At 43.5% G+C, this 24759-nt stretch overlaps 1 pseudogene; it reads right to left on the bottom strand.

Moving 5' to 3' along the window:
- Positions 1–9036: 9036 nt before the first annotated feature.
- Positions 9037–9357, bottom strand: LOC129487190 (large ribosomal subunit protein eL42-like; annotated as a pseudogene).
- Positions 9358–24759: the final 15402 nt, after the last annotated feature.

The following is a 24759-nucleotide window of genomic DNA, read 5'->3' as shown; positions in this document are numbered from 1 at the left end:
CCACTGCACACCAGCCTGGGTGACAGAGTGAGACTCTATCTCAAAAAAAAAAAAAGAGAGAAGGGCAGAGACAGTGATGTCCCCAAAAGAAAGAAGGAAGAAGCCTGTGTGATACCAAAAGACCAAGAAGAAAGGGCATTTCAGAGAAGGGGTGGTCCAAAGTCAAAGCCACTGCGAAGAAGCAGTCTAAGAACAGATATGTGAGGGTGGTTTCCTAGGATAACAGTGGAGAGTCCGATTTCGGTCTGGAGGAATTAGTGGGAAATTAGGATGTGAAGACAGGAGCTAAGCAACTGACATGGACAACTCACCAAGAAATCAGACTGAGAAGGAGAGTGAGGATGATTACTGAAGGAGAACTTGGGGGTCAATATGGATGTTTTGGTTTAGTGATTGGAGCCAGCAGAGCCAGTTTAAATGCGGATGAGGAACAAGTGAAGGAAACAGCTTTCAGACACAAGTGAGGGACGGAGATGCCTGGCAGAGTGCAGAAAACAGGCTATAAAACAGGTAAAGTGGGGGAAGCCCTTTTGTGAAGGAGAGATACAGAAAGATGGGGCAGTAGCATATGACAACGAGCACTTATTTCTTGCTTGCACACCTGTGATAAGGCTAGAGTTTGGCTGATCTAGGTTAGGCACAGCTGGGCTTGGCTTCAGGCTATTCAGAATGTCTCATTTCCTGGGACTGGCCGAGCAGGATGTCTTTCTCATTGCCATGACAGAAGCCAAGAGGGAAAACGCAACTACGCAAACACATCTCTATGCAGTGTGTTTGGGCAGTAGCAAGTAGGTCTGAGTGCCTCATAGATAGGAGTGAAGGCTACGATGATGGGGAAAGAGTGTGGGGTGGCTGGTGGGGCCATCTACAGAAGGGCGTTGTACTCCATGCTCAGGGCTTTGAACTTTATAAGAGAGTGGAAGCAACATGAGGCCAGAGGAACATATGGGTTCGGGGTATTCAAGGTTACCCAAGGTGTATTTAGCCCTCCAAATAGCCAGATGCCAAACAAATAATTAGAACCTATTCCATCTACAGCATGCTTCCTGTTTCAGGATAGCTTGCCCAAACCTGAAAGAGCGATCTTTGCGATGACTTTGCAGTTGCCCTTTCCCAGACGATCACTGGCTTCTCTCTTCTAACCAGCTCCCAGGGTATTGAACGGTGACCTCTCTATGCTGAGATAGGGCTGCATTAACATCTGCAAGGCCCTCTTCACTTCTGCCTGTGGCGGCCAAGGAGTGGAGTGTCCCTGTAGGCCCCCCTGCTAACTTAGGCTTGCTCTTCAACATGATCTTCCATTTGTCCCTGAATTGGAGTAAAGAGGATTTTTGCCTTTCTCCATATTTCCAAAGCATTGGCAGACACCATCTGTAGGAGCCAGAGTTAACCTGGCAGAGAAATACACATGATCTCTTTGGAATGCTTGATGCCCTTGGAGGCTGGTGATAATGGTATTCCCCAACACAGGGTCATCTCTCAACATCATTGTGTGTTCTGGATGGTATTTGATAAGCACCAGGAAAGAGAAGGAGACCTCAGTATTATGATGCTGTTTCTTCCTGGATTGTTCATATGCTCTTGCCTTTCCTTCCCTAACTCAGAGCTAGTGCAGGGGTGGGTGCCTGTGGTTCAGACATTCCCCCTGTTCCCAGATCCTTCGTGCCCTGGCACTTGCTTGCAAGATGCGACATTGCTTTCTCCCATCTCATATGCTGGCCAGAAGCAGGACGCCCCAGCATCCCAAAGTTCCATAGGTCCACATGAGGAACACTCCATTTACTACTACTTTTTGGCTACAATCTTATTTCTTTGCCTTTGGAGAGTGGCATAAAGCTTCCCACATTGTTCTCTACCTACACATTCAGAATGAAGTGTGTAATTTTTTGGTAAATTGAGATGTTTCTAGGGCAGGTCAGAGATCCACAGTGAGCTTTCAGACATTCCTCACTAAACTGTTGTCCAGCACGCCTTTGCATTGTACTGACATAACCTGTTTGCTTTCTTGAGATGACTGAGTGTTTCTCTGGTTACTAAGGTGGAGCTTGGCCAGCCCACTCCAGCCTTCTGAATGTGCAGAGCACCTGCTTTCTGTGTCTTAAGGCATCCTTCCAGGAGCACTAGCCTTGGGTGAGGAGCTAGGGTGTGGCATGTGTTTAGGAGTTCGTGATCCCATCTTTCCTTCTCATTTGGGAGACCCCTGCAGGGTCTTGGACCTGACCTCTCTGAGTGTCAGCTTCATCTAGAAAATGTAGGCAATAATATTTCCTCTATAGGATGCCTGAGGGGGTTCAATGATATAATAAATGCAAACTGATCCATGCTAAGTGCTCATTCAGAATCTATTTCTGTTATTATACCACAAGCCAGGCCTAGGCAGTGGTTTTCCCCTGACTGTTATTCCCTTCTGTCTTATTCCATTTGGGATGCTAGGACAGAATAACATTGTTTGAGTGACATATAAGCAATAGACATGAATTTCTCAGGAGTCTGGGAAGTCCAAGAACAAGGTGCTGGCAGACTCAGTGTCTAGTGAGGGCCCATTTCCTGGTTCCTTGAGGGATGTCTTCTTGCTGTGTCCTCACATAGCACAAGACAGCTCTCGGGGGTCCTTTTTATAAGGGCACTAATCCCATTCATGAGGGCTTCCCCATCATAACCTAGTTACCTCCCAGAGGCCCAATCTCCAAATACCATCACCTTGGGGATTAGGATTTCAACATAGGAACTTGGGGGAAACACAAGCATTCAGCCATAGCACCTTCCTTCCCTTATTCCTGGACAATTTATTTCCCTTCTGGCTCAAACTCTGTTAGACTTAGCCTGTGGGCCACTGTGTGCTGCCCTCCCTGTCCAGCCAGAGTGGCTCTAGTGAGAGCTTGACTACTCCCAGGGTCATGGATCCAGGTCACTGCTGCTGCTGCTGTCACCCCAGCAGACAGAGGAGTCCACTGGCTGGATTGTTCTCTCAGGCAGGGGTGCTGGCCTCCCCAGTGGCTGCACAGAGACAGGTAATGCAATCCACAGTGCAAAAAGGTAAATCACTTATGGACCAGGCTCTAGCCAATGGGAGACAGGGATGGAAGGCAACTCTTGGGATCATTTATCTCCCTTTCTCCTCCTGTACAGACTGTGATGCAGTTTACATAGTCTTTCTAATGAACCCCACAAGATTGAGCAATCAGTGGCACCTGTTTCGAAGCTGAGACCAGCTTAGTAACATGCTCCCATATTTATCTCACTGCTGCTCTGCCTCACTCGACTTGCCCCTCACTTCTGCTTCCCTACGATTGTACCCTGCACCCCAATAAAGGGTAACCATGTAAACTATTGCCTTTGACACTGCCTTTTAGAGGACTTGGGCCAAGATGCAGAGATATTTTTTTCCTAGTATACCTGGCAGATGGTCATAAATGTGAGACAAAGACATGAGAGGACAATGATGAGCAGAGCATAAGGAGCTCACCATGTCATGGCCAGTCTTTCCACCATGGCTTTGAGCACTCTTTTCTCTGTGAGTTGATTTGCATTCATGTATGCTGGTTTTGGTCTTTCTTCCTGGAACACGTGGTGTGAGTCCACTACTCCTCTACTAATAGTACTTTTCATTTTTTATCCACAACAATGGCCTTCCTCAGTCTTCTCCAAGTTAGACACAGCTAATCTCTTCATTCATTAAAAAGTGGTTTCCAGGCTCGCACCTCCCATTGTTGTCACCTTCCAGGGCCATGGTGTCCAAGATCAATGTTCCTCTTGAAAGGCAGCTTCCAAAAAGAGAGCCAATGTTGCAGGTGTAAACTGAGCAGAACAGAGGCTGCATGTGCCGTACTTTGGCCCCTCCCTTTGCTGACAACTGCATTAGATTATCCATCAACTCTCACCTGATCCACTGCATCTGAAGTATTGCCACCACCTCATTCTTATTAAATAGCAGAGGGGAGCCAGTTTTCAAAAAAAAATAATAATAACATTTATTACATAACACCCTTTCAAAGTTTCCTAATCTAGAAAACTGGGCAGTACATTGACATCATAGAAAGAAAATTCATGAATTTTGGAGTCCAGTGAAATTGGATTTGAATCTAGGCTCTCACTGGGAAAATTGGATAGCCAACTGCAAAAGAATGAAACTGAACCCCATCTCTCCCCATATACAAAATCAACTCAAAGTAGATTAAAGACTTAAACATAAGACCCAAAACTATAGAAATACTAGAAGAAAACCTAAAAAAAAAAGCTCTCCCAGACATTGGTCTAGGCAAATAATTTGTGACTAAGTCCTCAAAAACAGACAACAGAAACAAAAATAGATAAATTGGACTAAACTAAAAAGCTTCTATACAGCAAAGGAAGCAATCAACAGAGTGAAGAGAAAACCTGTTGAATGGGAGAAAATATTTGCAAACTATTCATCTGAAAGAAACTAATATCCAGAATATATGAGGAACTCAAACAACTCAACAGGAAAAAAAGGTCCTATTAAAAAGTGGGCAAAGGAAATTAATAGATAGTTCTCAATAGAAGACATACAAATGGCCAGCAGGCATGTGAGGTATATTTTTTGAATGCTCAATATGACTAATCCTCAAAGAAATGCAAATCAAAACCACAATGAGATATCATCTTAACCCCATCAGAATAGCTATTACTAAAAAGACAAAAATTAACAGATATTGGTGAGGATGTGGAGAAAAAGAAACTCTTACACATGGTTGGTGGGAATGTAAACTAGTACAGCCACTATGGAAGACTGTATGGAGATTTCTCACAAAACTAAAAATAGAAATACCATTGGATTCAGCAATCTCACTACTGGGCATCTACCCAAAGAAAATGAAATGAATATATCAAAGGGATACTTGCACTCACATATTTATTGCAGCACTATTCACAATAGCAAAGCAATAGCAATAGCAAAGATATGGAATCAGCAGATGAATGGGTAAAAAAAAAAGTGGTATATATACACATGGAATACTCTTCTGCCATAAAAATAATGAAATCCTGTCATTTGCAGCAACATAGATGGAGCTGGAGGCCATTATGTTAAGTGAAATAAGCCAGGCACAAAAAGACAAATATTGTATGTTCTCACTTATATGAAGGAACTGGAAAATTTGATCATTTGAAGGAAGGAAGTGGAAAAATAGCTAACAGAGACTAGGAAGGATGAGTGGGGTGAGAGAGGAGGAAGAAGAGAACTGGGTCAAAGGGTACAAACATACAGTAGTAAAACAGAAGGAATAAATTCAATGTTTGATAGGAGAGTAGGGTGACTATACTTTACAAAAATGCATTGTACTTCGACGCCCTGAAAACCATGACTTGATAATTATGCATTATATACATGGAACAAAATTTCTCATGTGCCCCATAAATTTGTATGAATAACTAGAAAACAAAGCTTTGTGACCTTAGGCAAGTGACAATTTCAATGAGCCTGTTTTCTCTTCTTTAAAATAGAAATATTGAAATCTACCCCACAATACTACTGTTAGCATTAAATTAGATAATATAATAGTGAGTGCTCAGTAAGTGTTGGCCTTGACCATCCCTACTCACTGAGCCTCTGCTTCCTTAAGGGTGGCTTTGAGACACAAAGTGCTCTTGACTGGACGTGAAGAAACTTGGATGCTGGTCCCGATTTTCTTTCTTCACATAGCGTGAGGACTATGATTTCTGTTCTACATAGTCTTTAGGGCTAATGTGATATCAAAGAGATAGTGCAGGTAGAAGTGACTTAAAAAGGAGTAAGGTAAACATAGGGACATTTATTTTGTTTTTACTTAGCTGATATTTCAAGTGCATTTGCTGTGGGTCAGGCACTGTGCTAGGCGGAGTGGATACAGTAGTGTAAAAACTAACCACAAACCATCCTCTGCCACATCGCGACTGTAAGGAGGCTAGGGCTAGTGTCCCCATTTATTCATGGGGTTGGAGGATGTTTTCAAGCCTTCTTTTTATGGATAGGCCCAGCTAGATTTCAGCTTGGCTTTTCAGGCCAACCAACCTCTAATCTGAAATAAGTTACCTGCTAGGGCTACTTTCTGGGTTGTGTGAGGTGAAGCCACCAGCAGATAATAATTCTGTTCCTGCAAAGCACTGAGTTTGCAAGAACTGTGCAACCTTCCAGTTCAGCAACCTTACCCAAATTCCTGAACTTCCCTGAGCCTCATTGCTACCCTGTATAATGGGCACTTTCCCTATGTGGGAATATACTTTGGTAATAAACGTGACAGTTGATACTTCATCTATTTCATTCCTTCACCATTGTATAGTGGCAGAATTACCATCTGAAGAAACAGAGATGCTTCCAGAATCTATTTTAAAACAGGAGGGTAATTTTGATACTGTGGACTATAAACAAGAAAACTGGATGAAACTAATTATTGCAGTAAAAAATTCATGATGGGCTGGGCGCAGTGGCTCACGCCTGTAATCCCAGAACTTTGGGAGGCCAAGGCGGGTGAATCACAAGGTTAGGAGTTTAAGACCAGCTTGGCCAACATGGTGAAACCCCGTCTCTACTAAAAATATAAAAATTAGCTGGTCATGGTGGCAGGTGCCTGTAATCACAGCTATTCGGGAGGGAGAGGTTGCAGTGAGCTGAGATCACGCCACTGCACTCCAGCCCGGGTGAGGGTGTGAGACTTTCTCAAAAAAAAAAAAAAAAAAAAAAAAAAAAAAAATTATGATGGTTGTTCAAGTTGTTTTCTTTCCAATAGACTGTGGGCTTCTCTAGGGTAGGGACTTTGATAGGCCTGGCACATAGTAGGCATGCAAGCAGTGCTTATCTTGACGCATAGAAGTTTGTCAGTCAGTGAATAAAGAAAGCAATATTCTAAGCAAAGTGCAATGTTCTGGACCCAAAAAAATGGCACTGCGTGGTTAGGAAAGATGAGAAGATAAAAAATGCAAAGGATATAGACAAGAATTTGTGGAGCTAAGTTTAGGGCGAATGATACCATCTTGACAGTGAAGAGTCTTTTATGTCATAGTCAAGTTTTTTTTTAACTAATAGACTATTTTTTTGAACAATTTTAGATTTATAGAAAAATTGGTCGGAAAATACAGTTTCCATCCTCTCTCATCCCCCTTTCTCTTCCCCCCTAGTTTCCCCCATTAATATCTTGCATTAGTGTGATACATTAGTTACAATTGATGAACCAATATTGATACACTATTATTAACTAATATCTATAGTTTACATTAGGGTTCACTCTTTGTGTTGTTCAGTTTTACGGGTTTCGACAAATGCACAGTGTCATATACCCACAAGTGTGAGTCACACAAAAACAACTTCACTGCCCTAAAAATCTCCTATTTTCTACCCATTAATCCTCCTCCATCTTCCCTGAAACCCTTGGCAACCATGGATCTTTCTACTGTCTATATTTTTGCTTTTTACAGAATGTCATGTAGTTGGAATCGTATATTATGTAGCCTTTTCAGAATTACTTTTTCTTTTTTTAAAAAAAAGATTTTGTAGAGACAGAATCTCACTTTGTCACCCAGGCTGGAGTACAGTGGGATGATCATAGCTCACTGTAGCCTTGAACTCCTGGGATCAAGAGATCCCCCCACCTCTGCCTCCTGAGTAGTTTGGACTATAGACGCCAGTTACCATGCCTGGCTAATATTTTTATTTTGTAGAAACAGGGCCTTGCTACATTGCCCAGGATGGTCTCAAACTCCTGGCCTCAAGTAATCTTCCCATTTCATCCTGCCAAAGTACTGGGATTACAGGTGTGAGTCACACTGTGCTTGGTCCAGACTGGCTTATTTTACTTGGCAATGAGCATGTAAGGCCCCTCTAAGTCTTTTTGTGGCTCGATAGCTCACTTCTTATTACAGACTAACATTCCATTATATGGATGTACTTGAGTTTGTTTATCCATTTGCTTATTGAAGGGCATCTTTGTTGTTTTCAAGTTTTTGACAATTGTAAATGTCAGGTTTTTGTGTGGGCATAAATTTTCAACTCATTTGTGTAAAACACCAAAAAGTGTGATTGCTGGGTCATAGGGTAAGACTATGTTTAGCTTTGTAAGAAACTGCCAAACTGTCTTCAATAGTGGCTATACCATTTTGTATTCCCACCAGCAATAAACGAGAGTTCCTGTTGCTCTATATCCTCACCAGGATTTGATGTTGTCAGTGTTTTGGTTTTTATCCATTCTAATAGATATGTAATGGTATCTCACTGTTGTTTTAATTTGCAATTCCCTAACGTTGAGCATCTTTTCATGTGCTTATTTTCCATCTCTATATCTTTTTGGTTGAGATATCAGTTCAGATCTTTCACCCATTTTTAAATTGTGTTGTCTGTTTCCTTACTGTTAAATTTGAAGAGTTCTTTGTGTATTTTGGATACAAGCGCTTTATCAGTTAGGTGTTTTGCAAATATTATCTCCCAGTCTGTAGCTTGTCTCTTCATTCTCTTAACAGTGTCTTTTGCAGAGCAGAAGTTTTTAATTCTAATGAAGTTCAACTTTTTGATTTTTTTCTTTCTTTCATGAATCATTTTTTTTGTGTGTATTGTATCTAAAAAGCCATCACCCAATCCAATGTTATCTAGATTTTCTCATATTATCTCTAGAAGTTTAATAGTTTTGCATTTTACTTTAGGCCGAAGATCCATTTTGAATTAATTTTGCAAAAGGTATAAGATTTACGTCTAGATTCTTTTTCCTTTCTTCACATGGTCCAGTTGTTCCAGCACGATTTGTTGCAAAGAATGTCCTTTCTCCATTGAATTGCCATTACTTCTTTGTCAAAAATCGGTTGGCTATATTTGTCTATTTCTGTAGGTCTATTCTGTTTCATTGATTTATTTGTCTATTCTTTCACCAATACCATACTGCCTCAATTACTATAGTTTTATCATAAGTCTTGAAGTTGGCTAGCGTCAGACCTCTGACTTTTTCTGCAATACTGTGTTTACTCTTCTTGGTTTCATTTGCCTTTCAATATAAACTTTCTTTTTTTTTTCAACTCAAGATTTTATTGTCTTCCCAATCAAACAAAGGATCACACTTAGAACTGGATCACTTGGCTTTCTCTCTTCTTACCTCCTCCCCGTTCAAAACGCTTGCATCTCTTCATAGCCAGCATTCTTTTAGATCTGCAGTTGGGCTCAATGCACTCAAGCCTTAGCACAATCTTCTTTGTAGTTTTAGCCTTTTTCCAGAAAATCGGCTTAGTCTGCCCACCACAGCCGCTCTCCTTCCTGTCGTAACGCTGCTTTCCCTGGGCCTACAGAGAATCCTTGCCCTTCTTGTACTGTGTCACTTTGTGGGGTTGGTGCTTGCCTCATTTCTTACAGAAAGTCCAGTGGGTTTTAGGAACATTCACCATGTTTGCGGGAGTGCTATCGGTAAGGAAATATATATATATATATGTATAAACTTTCCAATCAATTTGTTGATACTCACAAAATAACTTGCTGGGATTTTGATTAGCATTGCATTAAATCTATGGATCATGTTGGGAAGGACTGACATCTTAATAATATTTAGCCTTCCTATCCATGAGCATGGAATGTCTTTCGATTTATTTAGCTCTACATTGATTTCTTTCATAAGTTTTTTTAGTTTTCCTAACATAAATGTCATACAAATTTGTTAGATGTATACCTAAATATTTTATTTTTTTGGTATGTTAATGCAGAGATGTTTAACTTTATATTACAGGTGATAGCAAGTCAAAGAGGTTGCTACACAAAATAATATTATACATTTATTTTTGAGAAGATGGTCCTACTAACAATGTGGAAGTTGGACTAGATTTGATTAAGATTGGAGGTAGGAAGACCAGTTAAAAGAATTTTTTTTAATGTGTACAAACAGAAGTAAAGGCTTTAACCAAGGAATTGGCAGATATAGATAATAGTAAGTCTCATTCAAGAAATAAGGCAAATAGTAAGGATTTTCTATTTAGTAAGGTTCTTTTCCTGAGAAGCCTAGGCAGACAGACATTCCAGCAGCCTTGATGACTCTACACTAATCTTCACATCCCCCAAGGGATTGGCATTTAAAGGCCAAAATGATAGTGTTAGCTGTCTGCCCAGCATCCACTTCTCCCCTGCCCCTTCTTCCTTCCCAACACAACCCCAACTTTGCTCGAGTGTCTTCCTTTCACACCTGGCCAAGTATTAGAAGGGAAGCCAACTCCAGGAGTGGCTTGGTTGGTCTAAGAGTGACCCCAGCCTCCATGACAAGATGGGATCACAAATGGACATGTGGGCCTTCTGGCCAGTGAGACAAAAGTAGTCTGCTGGAGGAGGCGGAGACATGGGCTAGACCATTTTTCCTCCATCCTAAGGGAAAGCAACAGGAAGAAATAGTCTTCTGTCTTTAATTGCTGCAGCCATATAGCTATGAGTCCAAAGATGGGGCCAACAGTGAAGATGGTATAACCCAGAGAAGGCATTGTTGAGCCACTGAATTAAAAAAAAAAATCACATTTCTTTATTATTTAAGGCAGTTTGAGGTGAGATTTCTGAGATCTATATCTGAAAGCACTCTGTTTGTTACACCTGCTCTTACTTAGCAACTGAGCTCCAGGAATCTTGCCTGCTATCCGCCGACTCCTCTGGGGATGGTAAGTTCTTTCTTAGCATCAGATGAGATCATACCCTGAGAGTAGGACTTTGCCCACCGCTTCACTGCTCTATTTCCCTTACTAGAGCCTGACACTTAGTAGGCACTTGATAAATATCAAATGCACCAATGAATGAATGAAGTACCCCAAAGCTAAATTTTATTTCTATTTTTATTTTTTAGAGATGAGTTTTGCTATGTTCTGGAATACAGCAGCTATTCACAGGCATGATCATAGTGCACTGTAGCCTCAAACTCCTGGGCTCAAGTGATTCTTCCAACTCAGCCTCCCTGGTGGGACTACAGGCATCTACCACCATGGTGGACAAGAAATAAAAAATTTGATTCACATTTGTGTAGCTACCCTTCACCCCACACTTTGTTTTATCCCATTAAGATTTACCATTACTGAGTTGTGATTGATATATGCCCTTTGCAAATGCCAAAGATTATAGCAAGAATGAGCAATATCAGAATAGCCTCTGCATTTACTGTATAACAAGATTGATAGACACACTGTATAATGTTTTCAAAGTTTCCTATACAAAGTCTCCTAAAAGAAAGTTAATGCGCCAGGCGTGGTGGCTCACCCCTGTAATCCCAGCACTTTGGGAAGCTGAGGCGAGTGGATTACCTGAGGTCGGGAGTTTGAGACCAGCCTGGCCAACATGGTAAAACCCCGTCTCTACTAAAATTACAAACATTAGCTGGGCGTGGTGGTAGGTGCCTGTAATCCCAGCTACTTGGGAGGCTGAGGCTGGATAATCGCTTGAACCTGGGAGGCAGAGGTTGCAGTGAGCTGAAATTGCACCACTGCACTCCAGCCTGGGCAACAAGAGTGGAACTCCGTCTCAGAAAACACGCACACACACACAGAGAGAAAAGAAAGAAAGTTAATGTCAGAAGAAAAAACAAAAAACCTCTCTTAGAGAATTGTCCCCCTTCCTTCTAATAGGTTGTATGGACTGTCTCATTGGGTATCCTTTCTTGCCCTGCCTGCCAGGAAGCTCAAGGCCTAATCTGATGCTAAATCACAGTAATTCTATCATACTTCCTAGTCAATGCTTGGTTCTTCCTCCTTTCCATGGCTTTGCTTTTCTAATTTTAGTTGAATGACTTTATTGTTTGCCTTTTTGTAAGTTGCTTCAAATCCTTTTTAGAAAGAGGTGCATATAAAAAAATTTAACAGCTCAATTCTAAAAAGCCATGGTTGGCACCACTTGCTCTTTGTAATAGCCTGGGAGGGCCCCCAAAGTAGCCTGGTGCTTTATCTTTACAAACACATGTCAGCCAGAGCAGCGGTGCTCACCGGAGATTTCGGGAGACAAGGGCAAAAATCACCCGTCATTTTCTACTGAATGGGTGTCTGGAGGACCATTCAGGCTCCTAGTGGCTGGATTTGGTGGGGAGGATTAATGTGGAGAGCCCTTGGAAAATCAGCATTGCTCCTGCCTGCACCGGCTATTGTTCCAGAGGTGAATGTTCTATTTTAAAGATAGAATCTCTCTCCTGCCTGGTTCCCAACCCTGCAAGCTTTGAATGCAGGGTGCCGTGCCCTTTCCCCTGACTCTGGGCCACAGGCCTCTCCAGCCAGCCCTCTGTGCCAACTGGCAGAGGGTGCTCTTGTATAGCAGATCTGACTCCCTCCCCACGCCTGAGCTCCTGAGGCCTTTCTGCTCCAGCCTGCTGCCTCGACCTGCTGGGGGCCCAGGAACCCTGCAAGCATAGAGAGGAGGAAAATTCCTATTTTTCCCCCAAACCTGGCCCCATCTTGCCCCAAAATCACTGCTGAGCTGGCCTCATTTACCTTGAGGCTTGTGTGCCCCTCTCTGTACCCCAATTTCCCCCAGATTGCACAGAGGCTATATACGTGTTGGAGGACTTGGGATTTCAGCTTGCTTACAGCATATCACACATATGTGTTCACAAGTGGATAGGAGGTGGCAGAGAGAGAGAGAGAGAGAGAGAAAAGAATGGGAAAGATACTGCCTTCTTAGAGCTCTGCAATAATAGATTTCATGATTTAATTGGAAATTTAGTAAATCTGCTAAAACATTTAGTGGTTTAAATTTTTCCTGTTCTGCAAAGAAACAAAAGCTTCTGGTTTACTCTGTGTCTTTCAACAACTTTAATTTCATTTGTAGATTATGGATGGAAGTAGCATTTCCACTCGATTGCATACTGGGCATTAAGAAGACAAAAACCTTCATTGTTTGCAGCCCTCAGAATTTTTTTTTTCAGATATTAAGCTGTAGGTGGCATTCTTTATACCTGACATCAGAGCACTTTTGTCAGGCGTTTAGTTGACAGGATTTACTGCAAGCCCGTCCTAGGTGTGTGAAGCAGGGAAAACAAGAAAATATTTCATTCAGGTGGACAGAGAGAGGAGCGCAGAGCCCGATCAGGCCGATCGGGTAACCGCTGCTTTTCAAGCTGTGTAATTAAAGATCTTTAGAGTTCTTCGAAGGGAATTAATTAGTAGAGAAAGGCTGTTTTGTTTACGGTCTTTATCATCAACATAATCAAAAGCAAGCCTTGATACTGGTGGCAAATTGGACTGAATCCTCCCGAAGCCAAGAAGGCCTCCTGCAGCGCTTTTCTTGTTTTTCGAGGTTAGTTCCATCTGCAGTTAACTTGCCTTTGGGTGTCAGGGACAGAGTGGGACGCAGTGCATCACGGATGGAGTAGGGGAGGGGCACACTCAGTATTGTCAAAACACCCTCAGCCTTGTTCCCATCACTAATCGCCCACCTGTGCGTGGTGCAGCGGTGGGTTGGGATTAATGTTTAGGTTCACCTGTCTGGATGGTTTGTTCATGAGTGACTATGTTTTCAGGTCTGAACCATGCTCCTGGGAAGCCCTAAAAAGATCATCCGGTAACATGTCACAGTGGATGTCACTGTCCTGGCCTGGTGGCATCAGAAATACCTGCACTGCTTCATAATAAATGCAATTTTTGGGTCCCACCTAGTCTAGGACCTCCTGGGATAGGGCTCAGGAATCTGTTATTAACTCACTACCCAGGTGCTTCTGATATGCAGCCAGGTTTGGGAACTACCGATCTAAATTATTTGGTAACCTAGGACATGAACATGAAGAGGGGAGAAAGGCAAGGGTGCCCAGGAGATGTCAGGCCAGAAAAGGCCGGTCACAACGCATTAGACCCATGGCCTCCGAATAGAGACTAAAGCTGCTGGGCGGCAGGGCCAGCTGGCCAAGTCCAACAAAAGACTTGAAGGACTATCCTGTGCACCTTGACTGAGCAACAAGGGCCAGTCCCCAAGCTGAGAGAGCCTACAGGACAGCTCCAGCCCCGCTGCCCATGTTCCTCTCAGGATCCCATTTCATGGTGTCAGGAAATGTTCCAAAGGACCCACAGATTTAGAGGAAGGAGCTCTAGTTGATCATATGATTATCCAGTGTGTGAGAAGTAGGTCTCAGTGGAGTCTGGGTTTCACAGGCCTAGTGTGATCTGATGATCTATATGAGAATATTCTGGATCCTATCTTGTCTTAGTCATGATAAGTGCTCAGAGACTTTTTCCTCAGTTGTTCCCAGTTGGTCCTTATTTGGCCACCTATGCAATCCTTACCCACCATTTCCTCTGGATTTTATAGGAGATCTAGCCCTAGCCCCTGAGTTTCCATTTCAATGAAAAGTTTATATTGTACAAGTAATACAATGTGGTGTTTAAAAAAATGTTTTTAAACAAGTAGAGGTTTTTAAAGTGAAGAGTGAAAGTTCTTCCTATAATCTCATCCTTCAGAGATAATTCCTGGTAATGGGGTCAACTACCTCATTTAAAGATACGGATACTAGGCTTCAGAGAGTTTAAGTCAAGCAGTCATTCTGTGGCAGAGCAAGGGCAGGGGTCCCTGATCCCGTCGCCCAGTGCTCTTTCCACCCCCTCCTCTGTGCAAGAGGCCTCTCCCAGCACCTCAGGCCATTAGGAGCTTTTTGATGCCATCAACAGGGAGGTGACTAACCCATTCCTCATGTTCCCAAAACCTGAAGCCACACCTCAACCCCAGATTCTTCCAGATTACAGGGAACACATCCTGTGGCTGATTCCTCCTCCGCTTCCCTGCTCTTTATAGCCGTGCATTCATCATCACAAGGCTTCACTTTTCTGAATCCAGTTCTCAATGAGGAAAGCAGAATTGTGCGGGCTTCATAACTGTTGGCCCGCTGCGGTCGGTGGGCGGAGCAACTGCAGCCAACTTGGAAAATGCCTTGGGAAGAGTCAAGAGGGTGAAGCAGGTTGGGTTATGGCCCTAGGAGAGCCCACTGGGCTATTCTGAGAGTTCTCCTAAGCCTTTTCACTTTTCCCTAATATTCCTGGAGACTCAAGCCTACGCATGGTTGTCATATCTTTCTATAACATACAGTCTAATGATGGGGTGGGGAGTGGGTAGAGTTGTAGAATTAAATATCCTCAATTTCCAAGTAATAGGGGAGAATCCCAGAGCAGTTTGGTTATAGAAGCAACACTAACAACAGCACCCACAGCAAACTTAGAGGTTTAACAACAAAGGTGGAGGTTGAAGCTTCAGGATGTGTTTTGTTGTTCACTAGTGAAGAGTCTCACTTAGCCCATTCACAGTACGCACAGAGTCCTAGTACAACAATAAGTATCACTATATTATCCGCATTAAGCATCAAACATGTGCCAGGCACCAGGATTGGTGCTCCACATAAATTACCGTATCCAATCTACTCTAGCAGAAGGTGTTATTATCATCTCCATTTTATAGATGAAGAGATTGAGGCCAGGCATGGTGGCTCACACCTGTAATCTCAACATTTTGAGACTTTGTAAGCCCAGCCACTTTTGGGGTGGGAGGACTGCTTGAGCCCAGGAGGTCGAGGCTGCAGTGAGCTGTGTTTGTGCCACTACTGTACTCCATCCTGGGTGACAGAGCAAGACCTGTCTCAAAAGAATAATAATAATAAAAAAAAAACAGAAAAGAAATTTAGACTCAGAGAAGTTATCCAAGGTCACACAGCTAGTTGCTGATAGAGGCAGATTTCCAATCCAGGTTGATGTGATTGCAAAGTCTGAGAGTTTGTAAATATAAATGCAGGCCTGGTGTCAAATCTTGGCTTATATTCACCACATTCTGAGACGCAGCTTGTCGAGAAAGGTGAAGACAGCTAAGGTGAGGACTGGTTTTCCACTCTGCACCCCAGCAAGTGGAGGCTGAGCAGGGCTGTCCACGGCTGCTATGTTGGGTAGACCTTGTGGGGATACCATAGTCCCTGAAAACATGACAAGTGCAGACTCAGCCAAGTTTAGGAGTCTGTTATTCAGCCTGGCTGATTTATTTATTTTATGTTTAATCCCCTCTGCCCCTAGAAAAATGATCTCCACCTCTTTTGAAACCCTTTGCCAATAGTTCTGTTGACTGTAGTAATGTATACTGACCACAGCAATTGATAAAGAAATAAAGGTTTCTGTCAGATCTCAGGGTGGAAGGAAGCTGAGGGGCTAGTAATCACTAAGAGAGACCCAGCCAACTGGGAAGTAATTCCAGAGTAGCCAAGAGGCCGGAGTAGTGGTTTTTTTTTTCCTTTTGCCATTTTAAAATTCATGTCAGTAAAGCTAGGTTCTCCATGTGCCTCTCTGAGGAACCTCTTGCTTTTTAAGCTTAGTCTGAATCTCCTCTGTATTTGCCATGCCATTGGTGGAAGAGACCTTAATTTTAATTCTGTTCTTTTCTTAGGCCCCTCCCTCCTCCCCAAATGTTTCAGCATCTGTTAATCCCAGCTGGAAACCTCAGCAGATAAAAGTCGTGTTCTATGTAGATTGCTTCCAGAACAAATACAGGGTGGTAGATAATTCAGCATTCAGTTTCAGGAGGGTTTAGGATGGGGGCTGCAGAGGACAGCACCTCTTCCTCAGAAGACATCCAGTGAAAGCCAAAGGAAAGTAATTCCCAAGCTCAGATGGAATGCATGTAGATCAGGTTCATTTCCAGAACTGCCACTGCCTGCACTGAGGTGATATTAGAAGCCACCGTGACAGCAAAGTAGTTTTATGCATAGCGGCTTAGTGGACACTTTGAGAACAGTTTAGTGAAGCTATCAGGTTGAAAAATACCAAGTCACAAAGTTTTAATGAAACTAAGTGTGGATCAACGTATCATAAAGAGCATCCAGGACGACTTAAAACATCCTTGGGTGGAAATTAGAATGGATCTTTGGGATTTATTTGGCAAAGCTGTCTATTTTGACCTTTTCCCATTTCATATTAAGGCCACTGAAAGTGTGTTTTGTTTGGCTGAGGCTGGAGGAGGACAGCAGCCACTGGTGCCGTTACACTGATGCTGCCAGTGAAGTTTAGCTGCATTAATTGACTGATAAGGGCCTGGGCCTCAAATAGCAGAGAGAAAGGCCATCGGAGATCTTCTTGCTTTATTTCTCTCTGCACTTCATTTACATCTTAAGCCACATTGGTGATCCAGATTTGAATAAAGCCACAGCTTAAGCAGTGATTAGATCTCAATAGCTTGGATTTCTATGAAATTGCTGCATTTTTACTAGATGTATTTAGAAATACTGGTGAAAACTGACACCTTGGGTAACTTTATCATTTAAAACGGAGCTCTGAGTGGATAAAAACCCCCAGCTAAAATGGGGGTATTAGTTGCCAGGCCTTTGACTCAAGTAGTGTCAGGGGTTAGAATTAGACAAAAGACAAGCTCAGCATGATTTAAACAAGAAAGAACGCAGATAAGTCAACCTACCACCTTCTTATAAGCCTCCTCTCCCCAAAAATGTTAATCGAGGTGGTGATCCCATCACCTGAAGAAAAATAAGGAAGGCACAATGAATATATAATGCAACAAGGAGCTTTTTTTATTTTGAGATTTTTTTAATCATAAAGCAATATTTTTAATTCTAAGGTTAACCTGCTAATCCTTAAGCTGGTGATATGACAGTGTCAAATGTGATGGGATTTTGTGATTCTCATTATTGTTATGTATTGTTCTTTCCCTGGTATTCCATATTAATATTTATAAATGCCCTTTTTATAGAAACAAGAGGACCAAACCCCATTATTAAATTTTTAAAATGGACAAACCTCGCATCCAATATAGTTGATTACAGTTTAGAACAAAAAGGATTTCGTTCGGTAGTAATCCACTTCTTGTTTCTCATTGTTGTTGATTTGTGTAGACAGCAGAGCTCCTGATGTTATTTTTTTTTTAACTACTGTTTGCACAAAGTAACATCCAAATGACAGAGAGTAACGGAATATTGATTGCACTCCACAAGGAGGAGGCAGAAAACCACCGCGTGCAGGTAAGAGGGCATAATGGAGAAAAGGTGAGTGTTTCAAGTACGAAAGTCACCCACCAAGAGCAACGGCAAGATGAAAGAATCGACTAAAATTTTTAAAAGAGGAGGTTGTTCATTCAGTTGTTTTCAAGTGCCTCATTTTACTTGACAAGTGGCCTCAGAAGGGTTCAGTGGGCATCCGTGTGTGTGAAGGAGGAAGTCTCCATAATAAAGAGAGGCGAATCAATCATTCTATGCCCTACCTATAGAGGACAGTTAAAGTTGATGCCTAATCTACCCAGTCCGTTCTCTTTTAGCACCATGGGATGCAATCCAGAGTCAAAAAGGAGGAAAAAAGTCTCTTTGCTTAGAGACATTACTACATTGCAAGATCTGGGTAGCCGAAGCCTTTAGCCCCAGTGAGGAATATTTGTGGAAGGAAGATGTTTTCTGGCTGACTGGCCTCATCACTCCTTCTGTCTCCAAAAGGACCTGCATAACTCGTAATTAGCAGGAGTGTGTAGGAATAATTGGTTGTGGTTTTGGGGAGGGGGTGATTGGGTGGCCTGGTTTTGCTGAAGAGAAGTTGATGAGGAGAAAAGATAATATTTCTGCTCCTGAAGCCAAGAACTCAAAGCAGTGATAACAGATTATTAGAAATATCTCAACTCATCCTTTTGGACAGAAGATGTTTTCATAGGGGATATTTTTATTCTTATTTATAATTTCTTTCTCCCTACTCAATACCTAAAGCCAGGGCTTCGGAATCAGACCTGAATTGAGCTCCGGCTCTTGCCCTTCAAATTGTGTGATCATGAGCATGGTTTTTTTGTTTTTGTTTGTTTGTTTGTTTCAGATGAAGTTTCTCTCTTGTTGCCCAAGCTGGAGTGCAGTGGCGCGATCTCGGCTCACTGCAACCTCTGCCTCCTGGGTTCAAGCGATTCTTCTGCCTCACCCTCCCAAGTAGCTGGGATTATAGGCGTGCACCACCATGCTCGGCTAATTTTGTATTTTTAGTAAAGACGGGGTTTCACCATGTTGGTCAGGCTGGTCTCCAACTCCTGACTTCATTATCCCGCCCACCTCAGCCTCCCAAAGTGCTGGGATTACAGGCGTGAGCCACTGCGCCCAGCCATGGGCATGTTATTTGATCAAGTTTCCTTGATTATAAAATGTGGAAACTAGCACCTACTTCACACTGTTATAAGGATCAAATGAGATAATTCTATTTTGGACAGGACCTGGCACACAGTAAGCATGCAAGAAATGGTAGCTCTAATTAGTAAGTTTATGACTTGGAGGTTTGAAACTCTGTTTCTTTCTGGATAATTTCTTCTGTTTTTTCCTCTCCTTATTTGGGAATTGCAGCCCACGCATGTGGGTCTTTGGAACTCTAGGTTCACACATGCAAAAAATAAACCAAGTGGAGTATGTGGGGGCCTGGGTTGCTTGAGGAGTTCCAGGCTGTGTTTGGCCTTCTGGAATAAAAGCACTTGGGCATTTGGTTTTAAACATATTGAAGGTGTTTTCCAATACCAATAAGGAAAGAGGAGCCAGAATTGATGGCTAGTGGTTCTGACAGTTATTCTATTAGAGTGCAGAGTTACGGCCACAGAAGGTAGTGTCTCAGCTCTCAGCTGAGTAGGATTGTATGTTCAAAGCAGCAACGGTGTAATCCAATTCCAATGAAACCCAAGTTTGGTGGAGCAATGAGAAGGCTATTCATCGTGACCAATCTTTATAGAAACTGGCCTCGCCTTCTGGGGAAATGTGTCTTATGTTTCAAGTATGTGTAATGGCCTGGGTTTGCAAAGTGGCCTTAGTTCAGAAAATATGCTAAGGATGAAGGCTTTTCAGCCTTCTCAAAAACTTGTCAGTCTCCCTCTCCGTGAAGCCCTGAGTGCCCTGCTGTCTTTAAGCATCTTCATTTTGAGTTTCTCCTAGAGGGACTCCTCCTGAGTACAGCTGGAGAGCTTTGCCACAGGCGTTTCTTTCCTTCTTTCCACAGAGGACCTCTGAAGCTTCCTTCACACTCTCCTCAGGCAGTTGGTGATCTGAGTCAGTCTCATGGGCTTTCCCTGTTTTCCCCCGAAAACTTCCACCACCTCTCACTGCCCCCAAAAGGTTCTTCTCCCACGGGCTTATCGGAATTTGCCTGTCCCCTGGTCCCTTTCCTCGGGAGGACCCTGAGGGAGCAAACCAGGCCCTGGAGTGGAAAGCCCAATAAATGCTGCATCAGAATTGAATATGCATGCTCGGTAGCTGGCACTAGCCTAGTGGAATAGTAACCTTTCCTCCGATAACATTTCCTTTAAGCCAAGCACCTTTGATGACCTTTAGTCTGTTGACTCAGGCCACCGTGAGTTCCTGCTGTTGCTGCAGCAGCCTCCTGTGCAGTTGGAGCCTGACAGCCCTTCCTTGGCGGTCCTTCCTTTCTCCTGCCCCTACTCCCAGGCTTCCGTCTCCACAGCCCTGGTGCACACACACAAAACCCAGGAAATGTGAGCGTCAACACTCCAGAGCGAACTTTGACCAAAGGATGGAAGAGCCAATAGGGGAAACCTCCCCTCTCCCATGCCTTTTAGTGGTTCCTCAGAAAGCCTCCCCGGGGGAACTGTCCCACTTGCCCATGGGAGTAACCAGCTCTGTAGTTCTGTAATGCACCCCTAAGTTGGCTTTCCCTTCCTCCTTTTTTTTTTTTTTTTTTTTTTTGAGATGGACTCTTGCCCTGTTGCCCAGGCTGGAGTGCAGTGAAACAATCTCAGCTCACTGCAACCTCTGCCTCCCAAGTTCAAGTGATTCTTGTGCCTCAGCCTCCCAAGTAGCTGGGATTACAGGCGTGCACCACCATGCCCGGATAGTTTCTATATTTTTATCAGTAGTAGAGATGGAGTTTCACCATGTTGGCCAGGCTGGTCTTGAACTCCTGACCTCAGGTGATCCACCCACCTCAGCCTCCCAAAGTGCTGGGATTACAGGCATGAGCCACCAAGCCCAGCCCTTGTTTGGTTCTTCTTGATTCCCTCACACCAGACCCCTAGGATGGCTTATCAAAATAAACCACTGACACACAGGCCCTCAGCTCAGACTGCACTTTTTGGGAGAAGCCAAGGTAAGATCTTATTTTAAACAGAGGACTTCTTAAGAGGGCTTCCATCTCCACGGGTGGAATTTCCATGCTGCAGGATACATGTTGGTGTACTGCACTTCCCCCAAGCCCCCGAAGCTACTAAGGCACGATCTCACATGGCTTTCGTTCTGCTGGATTGTCAGGGCCTGCTTATTTGTTTATCTCCCACTTTATACTGAATTCAAGAACAGTGTCTTTGTTTTTTATTTTTCTGAGATGGAGTCTTGCTCTGTCTGCCCAGGCTGGAGTGCAATGACGTGATCTCGGCTCACTGCAACCTCTGCCTCCTGGGTTCAAGCAATTCTCCCGCCTCAGCCTCCTGAGTAGCTGGGATTACAGATGCCCACCACCACGTCTGGCTAATTTTTGTATTTTTAGTAGAGACGGGGTTTCACCATGTAAGCCAGGCTGGTCTTGAACTCCTGACCTCGTGACAGTGTCTCTTCTTTCTGTATCCCTGTGCCTAGTACAATGTCTGGCAAGCAGTAGATCCTTAAAAGTATTTTTGATGGGTGAATGAATGAGGTGACTGCAAGCGAACCATGACTGTCCCCATATTGGATATCACAGCTAACTATTTACTCTACTTAAACCCCACCTACATCCCCAAATAATTTAAACATAATACAACATAAAAATAATATAACAGAATTACACTTGATCTTAGCCAAAAGGCCAAGAAGTGATTATAACAGAATTAAGTTAAATTTTAAGGGAAGAAAGAAGAGACACACAGTCTCCTGGATATTTCCCCCAACACACACAAAGAACACTTAGTTTTGTCACTGCATACCCACATCAATGGCACCCTCCAGTATCATCATGGTTGAGCCCCTCACAGCGGCTACTGAGTAGTTGTACTCGCCTTGGTCCCTTTCTCATGCTTTCCCAGTGACCCTTTAGAGATCTGCATAGATTTTCCCTCAGAGATTCCTCTAGGGGAAGTGTAAGGATGTCTTTTTTTTTTTGAGACAGAGTTTCGTTCTTGTCACTCAGGTTGGAGTGCAGTGGCATTATCTTGGCTCACTGCAACCTCTACCTCCTGGGTTCAAGTGATTTTCCCACCTCAGCCTCCCAAGTAGCTGGGAGTACAGGCACGTGCCACCATGCCCAGCTTTTTTTCTATTTTTTGGTAGAGACAGGAGTTTCACCATGTTGGCCAGGCTGGTCTGGAACTCCTGAACTCAAGTGATCCACCCACCTCAGCCTCCCAGAGTGCTGGGATTACAGGCATGAGCCACCATGCCCATCTGGGAGTCTTGTATCAAGGATATGAAGATAGAAAGGATATAACCTTTCTATGAGGTTTTAGGACCATTCAGATGCAGAGCGAGTAGGCACACTGTGCCCATATCTCACCTGAGCTCCGCATAATAGGAGACCAAATCATCTTGGGAAGCTGGCACCAGAAGAGACTTATCTTAAAAGTTGTCCTGGGGTGCCGAGAAGCTCTGTTCAGGTTCCCTTACCCTCTGAATCATCACATGCAACTGCAGTATAACATGGCATTTTTTTTTCCACAACCAGATGCTGAGACAAGCGGGCAGGAGGCAGGGCCTGTGGGAGAATGCAGGTCCAGGGACCGAGCTCCCTCCAGAGCCAAGAAGGTGCCACACCTCAGTGTTGTCCCCACAGTTGGGAGCCAGATTCTCTCACTGGCTTCTGTGGGATCTTAAGGAGATAAATACTATAAAGCAGTTAGAACAATTGGAAGTTTGTTTTTTATTTTTATTTTTGAGATGGAGCCTCACTCTGTTGCCCTGGCTGGAGTGCAGTGGTGTGATCTCTACTCACCGCAACCTCCGCCTCTCACCGGGTTTAAGCAATTCTCCTGCCTCAGCCTCTGGAGTGGCTGGGATTACAGGTGCCCGCCACCACACCTGGCTAATTTTTGTATTTTTATTAGAGAGGGTGTTTTGCCATATTGGCCAGGCTGGTCTCAAACTCCTGACCTCAAGTGATCCTCCCTCTTCGGCCTCCCAAAATGCGGGGATTACAGGCGTGAGCCACCGTGCCTGGCCTGGAAGTTTATTTTAAATTTAGTTTCCTATTTAATTCAATTAGATTTTATTTATTTATTTTTTTTCAAGACAGAGTCTTGTTCTGTATCCCAGGCTCATGCAGTGGCACAATCATTGCTCACTGCAGCTTTGACTTTTGGGGCTCAAGCAATCCTCCCACCTGAGCCTCCTAAGTTCCTGGAACTACAGGCATGCGACACCATGCCTGGCTAATTTTTAAGAAATCTTTTGTAGAGATGAAGTCTCACCATATTGCCCAGGCTGGTCTCAAACTCCTGAACTCAAGCAGTCCTCCCGCCTTTGCCTCCCAAAGTGTTGGGATTACAGTAAGACACTGTGCCTGGCCCTAGATGAGAAATAGAGCTTTTAGCAACATTTCTGCTACGAGATTAGTATTTGCAGAGGAGTAAAGTTCAGTTTAATCGTGTATTGCCAAAAGCTATGATTGATCAGTTAAGATGCTTTCGAATGAAAGTAACTGTATTAGGGTTCTCTAGAGGGACAGAACTAATGGGATGTATGTATATATGAAGGGGAGTTTATTAAGGAGAATTGACTTACACAATCAAAAGTCCCACAATGAGTAGTCTGCAAGTTAAGGAGCAAGGAAGCCAGTGGTGGATCAGTCCAAGTCCCAAAACCTCACAAGTATGGAAGCTGACAGAGAAGCTTTCAGTCTGTGGCCAAAGGGCCGAGAGCTCCTGGCAAAACCACTAGTGTAAGTCCAAGAGTCCAAAAGTTGAAGAACTTGGAGTCTGATGTTCAAGGGCAGGAAGCATCCAGCATGGGAGAAAGATGAAAGCCGGAAGACTCAGCAAGTCAAGTCTTTCTACGTTCTCCTGCCTGTTTCATTCTAGCCACGCTGGCTGCTGATTAAATGGTACCCACTCAAGTTGAAGGTGGGTCTATCTCTCCCAGTCCACTAACTTAATTGTTAAGTTGGCAACACCCTCAGAGACACACCCAGGAACAGTACTTTGCATCCTTCAATCCAATCAAGTTGACACTCAATATTAACCATCACAGTAACAAACTCCAAATCAAACTAATTTGAACAATAAGGAAATTTGTTATATCACATAGCAGAAAGAAAAGAGGTACAGTAAGTTCCAGAGTTGTTGATTCAACACCTCAAAGCTGTCACCAATGATCCAAGACCTCTCTGCTCTCCCATCTTAAGTAGCCTCACTCTGGGGCCGGGAGTGAGATGGCTGTAGTGGCCCCAGCCTCACACCCAGACCTAAAATCCAGAGGGAAATGAGAAACTACCTCTTCCTGTGTTTTTTTTTAGGAGAGGAAACTTTCCCCCAAAGTGCCCTCATCAGATTTTTTTTTGAGACAGAGTTTCTCTCTGTCTCCCAGACTGGAGTGCAGTGGTGCAATCTCAGCTCACTGCAACCTCCACCTCCCGGGTTCGGGTGATTCTCCTGCCTCAGCCTCCTGAGTAGCTGGGATTACAGGCATGCACCACCGTGCCTGACTAATTTTTGTATTTTTAGTAGAGACGGGGTTTCACCTTGTTGGCCAGGCTGATCTCAAACTCCTGACCTCAGGTGATCTGCCCACCTGCCTGAGCCTCCCAAAGTGCTAGGATTACAGACGTAAGCCACTGTGCCCGGCCACTCATCAGATTTTATCTAACATTTCATTATCTAGAATAGGTTCATAGCTTAAGCTAAATTATGCTCTAGTAGGAAATAATCCTCAACTCACAGCAGTTTCAGAC

This window comes from Symphalangus syndactylus, chromosome 8, assembly GCF_028878055.3.
Source record: "Symphalangus syndactylus isolate Jambi chromosome 8, NHGRI_mSymSyn1-v2.1_pri, whole genome shotgun sequence".
In the NCBI taxonomy this organism is placed as follows: domain Eukaryota; kingdom Metazoa; phylum Chordata; class Mammalia; order Primates; family Hylobatidae; genus Symphalangus; species Symphalangus syndactylus.
Note: the sequence above shows the minus strand (reverse complement) of the source record. Positions and strands in the feature narration are given on the sequence as shown.